Source organism: Pituophis catenifer, unplaced genomic scaffold, assembly GCF_029215685.1.
Source record: "Pituophis catenifer annectens isolate HBS135680 unplaced genomic scaffold, rPitCat1.0.hap2 SCAF_51, whole genome shotgun sequence".
In the NCBI taxonomy this organism is placed as follows: domain Eukaryota; kingdom Metazoa; phylum Chordata; class Lepidosauria; order Squamata; family Colubridae; genus Pituophis; species Pituophis catenifer.
The window spans coordinates 200,652-213,273 of NW_027256931.1; the positions used below are offsets into that span (position 1 = coordinate 200,652).

A 12,622-nucleotide genomic window follows, 5' to 3' on the forward strand; every position below is an offset into this window, starting at 1 on the left:
TCATAAGGTGAGCAAAGTCACATGGTTTGTTAGCAGGAAAATCAACGACTGGAGCAAAAAAAAAAAAAAAAAAACCCATCCAATAGTAAAATCTGATTCAGCAGAAACAGATGATTTCTGCAAATCTCGGGCAGGATCTCTATCAAGATGATATTTAGGTCATATTCCCAAAGCCTGTTTCCTCAGACTGTTTTAAGTATTGAACAAAAAGATAGACTTCATCTTTTAGCCAGGAAAACCGATTTTTAATCAGGGAGGTGGCAAAGATGCTTTAACAATTTGAGAGATCTGCCAATATATACGTCTTCTATCTGGGCTGAGCTTCCAATATTCCTACAACCAAAGTTGGTTTAATTCCCATATATTCCATGTTGCGGGGGAAGAAAGTATGTTTAAATGTTAGCACATTCGCTTCCTCCCTGTTTGTCTTAGAAAATCATTCCTGGTCTCAGAAGAATAATTTTGGGGTTCCAACTCAAGCCAGGGTTGCGCAAAATAAATAAAAACGAAAGCCAAACAATTGTGAGGAAAGCAGGAATATTTATTCCCCAAAGCAAAGAGGTTGGCTTTGGGAGACAGCTGAAGAGAAATGGGGTACAGGGACATGTTTTATAGGGGAGCATGTCCTGCGTGTGGAAGTATGTACATGTTGATTCTAGACATATCTATGATGTTTATTCTTGTGAGCATAAATGCTGGGAGACCATTTTAATTAACTCTATGTGTGTTTACAGACCTTCTCCTTTGATATGTGGATTAGGTCTGAGTAACTTATTTGGGGGTTTAAGGAAGTTTGAGTAAGAGATTTCCCCCCATTTGCTATTTTTACTTGACTAATTTAGGTTCAGCTTGACCGTCAATTATCCAGCAGAGATTCTGGTTCTCAGTCCATTACAGATTCTGTTAATGTTTAAGGAAAGATGGAGAATGTATAAGGAATAAAATATATTTTGATACAAAACTTCCCACACTGGTAACAGTCCATCACAAATTTTGTATTAGGGAGTTAGTTTGGATCACAACTATTAACATTCGGAAGGAACAGTAGAAAATTTTCAGAGTATTGAAAAAGTAGGCTTGGTAAAGTTTTTGTCTGTTTAATTTTCTCCTCCAACCTGATTTTTTTTTTTCTGAAGAAAAAACTTTTTATTTTCATTTTATCCCTTCCAGATAACAGTGCCTGAACCATCTCATTCTCCAACCAATTTTGGTTAAGTAATTAAATGTTCAAGCACTGAAATGATTCCTTAACTAAAAACCTATGGAAGATAAGAAAATTAAAGCTTACAACCGAAACCTGATCTGTGAAGTCAGTTAATTCCTTCTCTCTTGAGATACTGAGGTAAATTAAGGCCAATATTATCAGTGAAACTTATTCTCTGTTCTAAATTCTTGTCCTTCTGAGTTCTTAATAGAGTTTTTAAAAATTGTTCTTGAGGGAGATTTCCTCTGGTCAAAAGTGCTCAAATATTTAATTCCTACTGATTTCCAATAAGGGATTTTTCAACTTTTATAAAATCTCTGTTCACTGATATTTTTAAGTACCGTAGATCAGCAATGGATCAGCTTGTAAGATTGATTCTCATATTTCTTTCTTTTTCTTTTTTTTTTGGTGTATCTAATATTTGTCTAATTACCCTACTACCTATCGAGAAAAAAATGCAAAGTAACCATTATCTTGTTTTAGAATTTATAAATTCAAATTATCCTGGATAAAACTAGTGGTGAAATTCAATTTTTTTTACTACTGGTTCTGTGGGCGTGGTGTGGCTTGGTGGGCGTGGCTTGGTGGGCGTGGCAGGGGAAGGATACTGCAAAATCCCCATTCCCTCCCCATTCCTGGGGCCAGCCAGAGGTGGTATTTGCCGGTTCTCCGAACTACTCAAAATTTCCGCTACTGGTTCTCCAGAACCTGTCAGAACCCACTGGATTTCACCCCTGGATAATAAAACTAAGATTAACAGTTAATGCATTCAAGATGTATTCTGTTACTCTAAATATAACCAGCACACTAGATAGACTAAACTAGACTAGAATCCTGTATTTATATATATATCAAGCCTGAGCACATAGTTTCATAGCAAAGCACGGATGTCCAGCTAGTACATATACATATACATCAGGGTGGATTTGATTTAAATCGAGTTGATTTAAATCACAATTTAAATCATGATTTAAATCACTAGTAAAAAGGCTTGATTTAAATCAACTCGATTTAAATCATAATTTTTAAAGAGCAACTGTCATCTCTGCTACTCCTTTGACCCACTGTTGACTCACCGATAGTCCCAATGTTGCAGAATATACAGCCTCATGCTACATAACCAAGCTCCATTTCATGCAGAATAAACTAAATTATTTATGTATCTTAAATAGAAAACTATCTTACAATAGATTTTTACCCCCAAAGTTTTTTATTAAAATAAATTCGATAAAAATCAAAAAAATCCGATTTAAATAAAAAAAATCCGATTTAAATAAAAAAAATCTGATTTTTTTGATTTTTTTTTAAATCATTGATTTTTATCCACCCTGATATACATATACATATCAAATTTATATTTCGCTGATAAAGAAATAAAGGGAGACTAGTATAGATCTATTTAGCTCTCATCAGCTAGCCATACCCTTACTTGGATTCAAACTTGGGCTGCCTGCATGTCAGGCAGTTATATTAACCTCTCAGCCACAAGTTCTCCTCCCTTCATCAGTTTGAGCCAGGGGAGAGATTAAGGGTTTTTCTATCGAGACACCTGGTCTACTCCAGCATGGGGGAGGGAGCATACTGCATCCCTTTCGCCTTGCAGCTCCAATCCAGGAGCCCTCAAGCAGTCGCATTCATGACAAACCATTTTATACCAAATTTATATTTCGTTGATAAAGAAATAAAGGGAGACTAGTATAGATCTATTTCAAGCTATTTAGCTCTCATCAGCTAGCCATACCCTTACTTGGATTCGAACTTGGGCTGCCTGCATGTTAGGCAGTTGTATTAACCTCTGAGCCACACATATATATACACACACACAAAGCCTTTGCCAGACCAATTCTCGAATACAGCTCATCTGCCTGGAATCCACACTGTATAAAGGACATTAATACAATTGAGAGAGTCCAGAGATATTCATGAGAAGAGTCCTCCACTCCTCTGCTCGCAATAGAATACCTTATGCCACCAGACTTGAAATTTTGGGTCTAGACAATCTAAAACTATGCCACATATGGTCTGACCTGAGCTTAGTACACAAAATTGTCTGCTACAATGTCCTTATGTATTATGTTTTTCCATAATACGTATTATGTTTTTCCATAATAATATGAACATCATTTATTTATTTATTGGTTCGATTTATATGCCGCCCTTCTCCAGAGACTCAGGGCGGTTTACAATGCGTTAAGCAATAGCCTTCATACTTTTGTACATATCTGCTTAGTAGGGCTTTCCCCCCCCCCCAAGCGGTGTTCTTTTTTATACAAAGTCATCTTATTGCCCCCACAATCCGGGTCCTCATTTTATCTACCTCGAAAGGATGGAAGGCTGAGTCCACCTTGAGCCTGGTGGAGATTTGAACTTGCAGTAATTGCAGGCAGCTATTTCTATATTTCTATAAAGATCTATCAATCTAATCTATAAAACCCAAAGTCAACGTTTCATTCTTTTCCACATCAAGCATGTGGAATTCAGAAGTGGGTTCCATGTGGAAACAAAAGTGCTTATCTTTTCTTTAAACAGAGTAGTCAGTTTATGAGTGACAATGGCTACACATCATTGGAGGTTTTCAATAGTAGACCAGACAATCATTTGGCCAGGAATGTATAAGATCTCCGGCCTTGAGCAGAGGGTTGGACTAGAAGACCTCTGACGTCCCTTCCAGCCCTAGGATTCTATGTTCTATACAGGTAGTCCTCGACTTACCACAGTTCATTTAGTGAGTGTTCAAACCTACGACAGCACTGAAAAATATGACATATGACCCTTTTTCATGCTCACGACCTTCGTAGCATTTCCCCATGATCACGTGATCAAAATTAAGTTGCTTGGCAATTGGTTCATGCTTATTTATTTATTATATTTCTATTTTTTTAAAAAAAATTTGATTTATATGCCACCCTTCTCCGGAGACTCAGGGCGGCTTACAATGCGTTAAGCAATAGCCTTCATACTTTTGTATATTTTATACAAAGTCAGCTTATTGCCCTCACAAACTGGGTCCTCATTTAACCTACCTTAGAAAGGATGGAAGGCTGAGTCGACCTTGAGCCTGGTAAGATTCGAACCTGCAGTAATTGCAGGCAGCTGTGTTAATAACAGGGTGCTTTAAACCACTGTACTACCAAGGCTCTTTCTATACCGCCTTTCTCCCGTAAGACTCAAAGCGGTGTACAGTCAAGAAAAATATAGATACACAAACATCATAAAATTGCTAATTAAAATTATTATTATAACATAGTTTGGCCCAATTAAATAGAACCTAAAATTAGATAACATTTTAAAAACATTCACATGTTCATATGTTTAGCCCCGCCTGTTGGAACATCAGGGTTTTGAGGGCACGGCGGAAAGCACGGAGATCAGGGATATTCCGTATCTCCGGGGGCAGTTCATTCCAAAGGGTTGGAGCCCTCACAGAGAAGGCCCACCCCCCAGGAGTCGCCAGTCGGCATAATTTGACGGGATCCCCTTTTGCGACAAACAAAATCAACGTGGAAGCCAGATTCACTTACTAACCGTGTTACTGACTTATCAACTGCAGTGATTCACTTAACAGTGGTGGCAACAACGGTTGTAAAACGGGGCAAAACTCACTTAACAAACATCTCCCTTAACAGCAGAAATTTTCAGCTCAGTTGTGTTTGTAAGTTGAGGGCCACCCATAGTTGAATATCTGGCTCATTTTGAGTCCCAGACTTCTGGAGGATCAATTGAGTTTAGCAAGCCTCTTCAAAGCAGGGCTAAATCTGCTTTGCGTTAGAATCTTTACAGAAACACTTAGTCTATGTTTGGCCTGATTGAGAAACTGCTCATGCATTACATCTCCCTGTTACTCCTCCACGCTAGCAGTTTATATCTAGGACTCGTAAAGTAAAAAGGCCAACCCACACCTCTAGCAGGAGATGGCATTTCAGTGCTATTTCAGTCACAAAAGGGATCTCTTATGTAATAATGCGAAGATGCATCCTTTTGCAAAATTAATTGTTCTGCTCTCCTGCACCCTCAATAAACCAATATGTTGATGGTACCCAAAAGAAGGGTAGACACCCCAACATCTCCCATTGCAACAATGGTCTGTTCCATCAAGCAAGGTTTTTATTGTGGCTTGTTGGCCGCCAGCCCCTCCAGCAGCCAAATCAGAGGAGGAGGAGGTGTGGGAGTGAGGGTCAGCATCAAGGCAAACTCAGAGCTCCAAGTGGGAAAAGCAAAAGGAGCTGTCAGAGAGAGGGAGAGACACACACACAGAGGCGTCCATCAGCTCTCAGATGGAGAGTCAATAGCCCCCAGGTCTGGAGGTGGCTGATGAGGAAGAGGAGGAACAGCTGGGTCCAGTGCCTGACACGTGGATGCACAGAAGACAGAGGAGAGGAGAGCAGTGGAAATCTGTGGGCCGGTCCTTGGGACGGAAGAGCCACCACTGCTAGTGGAGGCCCATCCTAGTTCTGGGGATAAAAGGCAGGGGGCGGAGATGAATAGATGTGGCAGACAACTATTCATCTCCCTACCGGATAGATTTGTTAACTTGCGTTGAGATAGATTTGTTAACTTGTGTTGAGATAGATTTGTTAACTTGCCGGGGCTGCTCCTAATAAAAGAATCACTGATTTAAATACAGTGCCGTGTTTGGGGAGCTGGGTCAGAACAGTTTCGGTGATCGAAAGGCTGAAGTTTCCTTTTCCTTTTCTCCCTAAACAGGCAGAAAATAGAGTTTCATGTTGGATTGAATTTTGAAAATGTACATTTTCCGACACAGATTTTGCACCTGCTATCTGTGGCTATGAAGGCAAGGCTGATATACCATGTCTAAATCTGTCTCTGTGTGTCTGGATAGATAAATGGATAAGAATGCATTTTCCCATCTGCTCCTAACTAAACACAAAGATTCTTTCTGAGATGTTCATGCCAACATTCATTGATTGGATATTGGGGAACAGGGATCTCTATCACCAGCTCCTTGTCTCTGGAATGCCTCTTCTAGACTATCAGTAGTACCCGTGTTTCCCCAAAAATAAGACCTAGTCTTATATATATTTTTGCCACCAAAAAAGACATCAGGTCTTATTTTTGGAGGAGGGAGTTGTTGTGGCTCCGTTACCTAAGCCTGTATTATCGGCAGGAGAGGACTCCGAGAGTGAAGGAGAGGAATTGGCAAGGCCTCCCTCTCCAGGACCTCCTCTCTGGCAATGCCTTCGGTGTCCTCTGAAAGTCAAGAGATAGGCCCGGGGCCAAGCACGTCCACACAGTCACAGGTGGACAGTAATGAGGGAGATGAGTCTTGGCTGGATCCTCGGCAGCATCGCAGAGATAAGCGCGTCCAACAGAAGAAGAGGCGTGCCAGGGATTAGGCTGAGTCATTGGACTACACCCCACAGGGTATTAAAGAGGGTGTGGAGGCCGATTCAGTTCTGTGACAAGCAAAAAACGGATATCGGACGACCTTCTTTGTATTTACTGGACTTTGTTGATTATTGTGTATTGGCTTTGTTCCCGGACGAAGGAAGAAACTCCCCCCTCGTGAGTAAAGAATACCTGGCAGCCAGCCACTGAGTTGCTGCCAATTCTGATACCGGATAAACTGTTGTCGGCTGAGTTCTTTAACTATTGCCTGTCTGTGGGGTGCATGTGTGAGACGGGGACAGAACAGGAGTCTTCCACTGGACTCACCTTGCGGTAGCAGCTCTGACAGCCCCGCCCAGCGGGAGCCCACTACTGGCCCACTTCTTCTGCAGCCGTTTCTTGTCGCTTGTGCGCCTCGCTCCCCCAGCCTCCCTTTTGCCATCAGAGGCCTTCAGGAAAGGCTTCTGCAGCCGATAAAAGAGCTCCGGATTGATCCAGAGCTCTGTTATCGGCTGCAGAGGCCTTTCTGGAAGGGTCTCCGATGGTGAAACAGAGGCCGAGGGGGGGGGGAGCAACACACACAAGCAGTGGCAACCGGCTGCAGAAGAAGTGGGCCAGCAAAGCAAGGCAGGTGTCGAGGTGGGCGAGGCATGGTAAGTAGGGCAGCTCCAGCACCACCCAACTCCACCCTAGGTTAATTTTTACCCATGTACCTCACCGCACCCGCTGCACCCTGGAGTGAGTGGGGTCTAGGCTTATTTGGGGGGGGAGGGGGAGGGCTTATGTTGGGCACACATGTAAAAATCAAGCTAGGACTTGCTTTCGGGGTAGGTCGTATTTTTGGGGAAACACAGTAGTAATTCTGGTTCTGAGGGGTCAGTCAGTGCAAGCCATTCCACTGATTACCGTATTGTTCGGAGTATAAAACGCACCGGACTATAAGACACACCTACCTTTTTGGGTGAGGAAAGCAAGAAAATGAAATCTGCCTCTGTCTCCCAGCAATTTTGCCTCATTGCAGCAAACAGCAAACAGCCTGCTTTACTTTCGTTTTTGTTTTCCGCATAGCTTGATTAGCACAAGAAAAAAAAAATCTGCTCCAGCAATTTACCTCCTTGCAGCAAGCAGCAGAGGCCCCTGCAAAGCAGCTGAGAGCAAAACAGCTGAGAGTCGGGAGGCCGATCCAATCAACTTGTGATAATTAGGCTGTGCTGAAGCTGAAAGGAGCTGTTTCTTCTTGCTGCTGACCATGGGAGGAAGGAAGGAAGGAAGGAAGGAAGGAAGGAAGGAAGGAAGGAAGGAAGGAAGGAAGGAAGGAAGGAAGTTGCAAATGTTCCAACACTGGAAGGTTTAAAAAAGAGATTGGACAACCATTTGTCTGAAATGGTATAGTCTGAAATGGTATTTGTCTGAAATGGCCTAAGCAGGGGGTTGGACTAGAAGACCTCCAAGCTTCCTTCCAACGCTGTCATTCTGTTATCCTGTAACTTCCAACAGTTGCTAAATGAATGGTTATAAGTAGAGGACCACCTGTACTCGAATTAGCAAAAAAAAAATTGCTTTCTTTTCTAAGGCGCCTTAGTTCCCTGAAAAACGTACTATGCTTATTACCAAGTGGGTTAAATCAAAGCTTCCCCTCCACAAATTCCGGATTTTCAGGCTCGTGATTTCCACAGATAATATTCTAACATGTTTTTTTTTTTTAAATGCCAGGCAGAAACATTAACCTCTCCGAGTGAGCATACACACGTGTGCTTCTTCCTCTGTGTTTGCTCAGTGAAACAGAAGCAATGCTGCACCATAGCACAAAAGAACCCAGAAAGAAACATCAATTAACTAAGAACACATGGATACAGTATTTAATTAACTGATGGGCTCTACAGCTACTGTATGATGTCATGGAAACCTTGGAAAGTTTCAGGGCACCAGGATAAGTGCCAGCTGGAGCAGGTCTGAACTCCTCCACGATGGTTGACGAGATTTAACAAATTGGATGCACATTCCCGGAAGACCAAAAAGTTCCCTACTTTTGCCAGTCCGCCATTTATTTATGGTGTTTCAATATCTGAGGGGCTGTGGCAGAGAGGAGGAGGTCAATAATTGAATAATTGCTAAAAGAGGAGGAGGAGAGGGAGAAGGAGGAAGGAAGGAAGGAAGGAAGGAAGGAAGGAAGGAAGGAAGGAAGGAGGGAAGGAAGGAAGGAAGGAAGGAAGGAAGGAAGGAAGGAAGGAAGGAAGGAAGGAAGGAAGGAAGGAAGGAAGGAAGGAAGGAAGGACAACAAAACCATGTGATGAACAAAAAGCCAACAAAACAAAACAAAAACCCATCCCAAAAAAATCCCAAGGAATTTTTATGCCTTATGCCTTTTGGATAAGTGCCTTTGGGACAACCATGATCTGGATGATTGAGAATCTCCACAGACATTTGGCATGTGATGTAAATTTAGGTGCTGGGTCTTAAAATGATCTATTGGCTGAAATCAAGAGGTCTATTTAATCTAGCTCTGAATGACGCCTACTCTGAAGCATTATCCTGTTGATAAAAGATCATCAGCTCCTGAGTGGAAGGCCAAATTTTAGGCACGATAAATATAAATTTAGACGCATTCTCCTTTTTTTTATTATTCCTTTCACTTGTAGGTTACCTGTGGCTTTTGCTCCTGGCTTACCTTGGCACATTGCAAGTGCCTGACAAGGCGATGTTTTGTTGAAAGCTATTGTACTGGGACGGTGTATTTATAATGCTTTATTTGCCAAAGACGAAGAAGAATAAAATGTATTGATGTTTTCTGAACCACAAAACCATCATCTGCAAAGGGAAGCATTTCATTGTGCTAAAAGTCAGGGAAATGCATTGTCTCTGTTTATATACAAATTATTTTATGGATTTAATTTTTTTTTCTGGCAAGACTGCAACTCGCTCCCATAGGGACATTTGCTGATATATTATGTGGGCAAGAAGATCACACTTTATCAAAGAGCAGATAGAACCAGGGATGGGTATGGACTGGACTATTTTTGATACATGACACTATGTAAGAAATAACATAGAGGGGAAGTTAAACTATCTGGTGATATAATTACCTTGAGTCAAAATGGCCTCATAAATAAAACATTCTGGATTCATTCTTGGTGTTTATTAACACCAGAGTTCATGGGAGCAAACTGAGCCATGCATGCTCCACCTATAGAGGCAGTCCTCAACTTATAACAATTGGTTTAGTGACCGTTCGAAGCAGTGGTGGAATTCAATTTTTTTTGCTACTGGTTCTGTGGGCGTGGCTTGGTGGGCGTGGCAGGGGAAGGATGCTACAAAATCTCCATTCCCACCCCACTCCAGGGGAAGGATATTGCAAAATCCCCATTCCCACCCCACTCCAGGGGATGTTACTACGTCATCGTAGCTGTCATCTAGCGATGATAACAGTATATAAACCTGTTGCTGCTCGGAAAAAACCACCTCCTTTTGATGTAGCTCTCGAAAAATGCTTTTTATGCAAATCAGGTGTGTTAACATGTCACCACCCTTAAGGAGTCGTGTGCGAAACAACTTTCGTGTAATGTTAATTTGCGCCCCCACAGTGTCACGAACATAAAGATGTTTCAAATTATCCCAGCATCTTGCAGCAGACTGTTCACTCTCGATGTGAACAAGCTGGGTATCGTCTAATGACAAACCAATAATACACAATGCACTCTCATTCTTCCTCTGGAACTCGGCTATCTTCCTGGCATCCTCGGCATCGTCAGCATTCCAGGAGGTCACATCTGGTGGATTCTGCACTACATCCCATAGCCCTTCTTTGCGCAACAGGAGACTGCACTTGGTGGACCAGGATTTGTAGTTGGTGCCATCCAGCCGGGTAACCAGCGATAAGTTGGGAGTTTGACCTTGAGCAATCCTCACCAGGATATTAAATATGTATCAGAACGTCTGGAGCAATAATGTGCGTCGCAACTCTCTTATTGCTGTAACTGGTACACACACTCTGGTCCTGGGCCCATAACCAGTGTTGAGGGTAAAACTGCCCTCTGCAAAGTGGTGCAACGGACCAGACAGTGAATAGATACATTGCTTAGCAAAACACACAGATACTCACAGACTCTGAACGTTTAAAGGAAATAAACAGTCTTTACTTGTAGTAAAACAAACTTGGCTTCTCAAAACAAAGATAACACTTCTTCAAATAATCATGGTTCAACACAAAAACATAGTTTGCTTACAATTCCAGTTCTCTTCAGTAACACAGACACAGTTCCTTTCAGCAGTTCAACCTTCTAATAGCAGGAGCAGAAGTGAATGAACTTCCTGCCTTCTTTTATGTCTGCTTAGCACAGCCAATTAGTCATCTTGTAGCAGTTAAAGTTACAGAACATAGTTTTCTATATATTATCTACCCAACCGTAGGATAAGCATCCAACATACTGCAAAATCCCCATTCCCTCCCCCACTCTGAGCCCAGCCAGAGGTGGTATTTGCCGGTTCTATGAACTACTCAAAATTTCCGCTACCGGTTCTCCAGAACCTGTCAGAACCTGCTGAATAGCACCCCGGGTTCAACACTAAAACAGCACTGAAAAAAAATTATTTATGACCATTTTTCACACGTATGACCATTGATCCCCATGGTCACGTGATCAAAATTTAACACTTGGCAACTGATTCATATTTATGACAGTTACAATGTCCCAGGGTCATGTGATCACATCTTGCAACCTTCTGACAAGCAAAGTCAAATGGAGAAGCCCAGATTCATTTAACAACCATGTTCTTAACTTAAGAACTGTAGTGACTGACTTAGCAACTGTGGCAAGAAAGGTCATAAAATCAGACAAAATTCATTTAACAAATTTCTCACTTAGCAACAGGAATGTTGGGCTCAATTATGGCCGTAATTTGAGCACTACCTGTATTGGGCTGGAACCACCAGCTGAAGGGGAGGGGGCCCTGCCAGGAGTAAAGAGAGTCTGGCTTAGAGTCCAGATGATGATTAGATAAACTAGTTCTACTTTATGTTAAGACTAAGTTAACAGAATCTTGCAAGTCTGAAAATCCTGCCATCACTTTTGACTGCTTGGTTCATTAAGGTGGGTCTTTCCTAATTTTCTTTTTCTGTCCATTAAGCCACTGGGGGTTCCTGTCTCTTTTTTCTCATTGTTTGCAATACAGCATCTCCCCTCACCCCCGAAATCATCCCTATGTTTATAGATGCTAAGTTCTGAAAAACACTGGAGGTGGGTCACTCAGTGCTAGACAGAGGAGCACTGGTGGTGGAGTCAAGTGAGTAATCAGCCTAGAATTGTTACATTCCTACAAATGGTCTAAGCCAAAGGTAGTATTCAGTCGGTTCGGACCGGTTCTGGCAAACTGGTAGTGGAAATTTTGAGTAGTTCAGAGAACCGGCAAATACCACCTCTGGTTGGCCCTGCCCCTGCCCGCCCCACCCCTTCCAGGAGTCCCCATGTGCCCCGTTTTGGCTCCCAGGGGGCTGTAGGGAAGCCTAGCCTGTAAGGCTGGGGCACCCAATCAATCTATTCGCGGCCTCCCAGCCTCCCAGCTGATTGGCTGGGTATTCTTTTGTTTCCCCGCACAGGAGAACGGAACTGGAAAGAGGGTTACGGGTGGGAAGGGAATGAGGATTTTGCGGTATCCTTCCCCTGGAGTGGGGAGGGAATGGGGATTTTGCAGTATCCTTCCCCTGCCATTCCCACCAAGCCAAGCTTTGCGCGGTGGCAGTATCGTAGCCAATGAGGTTTATCCGAGGCTAGATTATTGCTAATTGAAATCCATTAATTCTTATCTACTTCCAATTTAGTGCTGACCATTAGTTGACTAGATTCTTGTGTCAGGATTCCAAGTAATAGACCCATAGAAAGCAGACCTCCGAGGCAGGTAGATTCCTCAAAGAATAGCTTTATTGGACATATCATATTAGCACGTATCTGGTGAAAACCGACTCTGAAGGTTCCCGCGGTTTTCATCTAATTCAAAGTAAAAGCTTGTCACTTTCTCAAAACAATCAGTCACATGGTCCAATCACTGTGCTGTCTGGTTGCTTGGTGACATCGCTCC

General features: G+C 42.4%; 1 non-coding gene across 1 annotated transcript; it reads left to right on the forward strand.

Annotated features, from left to right (window-relative positions):
* Positions 1 to 12,268: 12,268 nt before the first annotated feature.
* Positions 12,269 to 12,406, forward strand: LOC139326538 (U4 spliceosomal RNA). Its single transcript, XR_011601332.1, has one exon. It is a non-coding gene; the product is annotated as a U4 spliceosomal RNA (small nuclear RNA).
* The last annotated feature ends 216 nt before the right edge of the window (positions 12,407 to 12,622 follow it).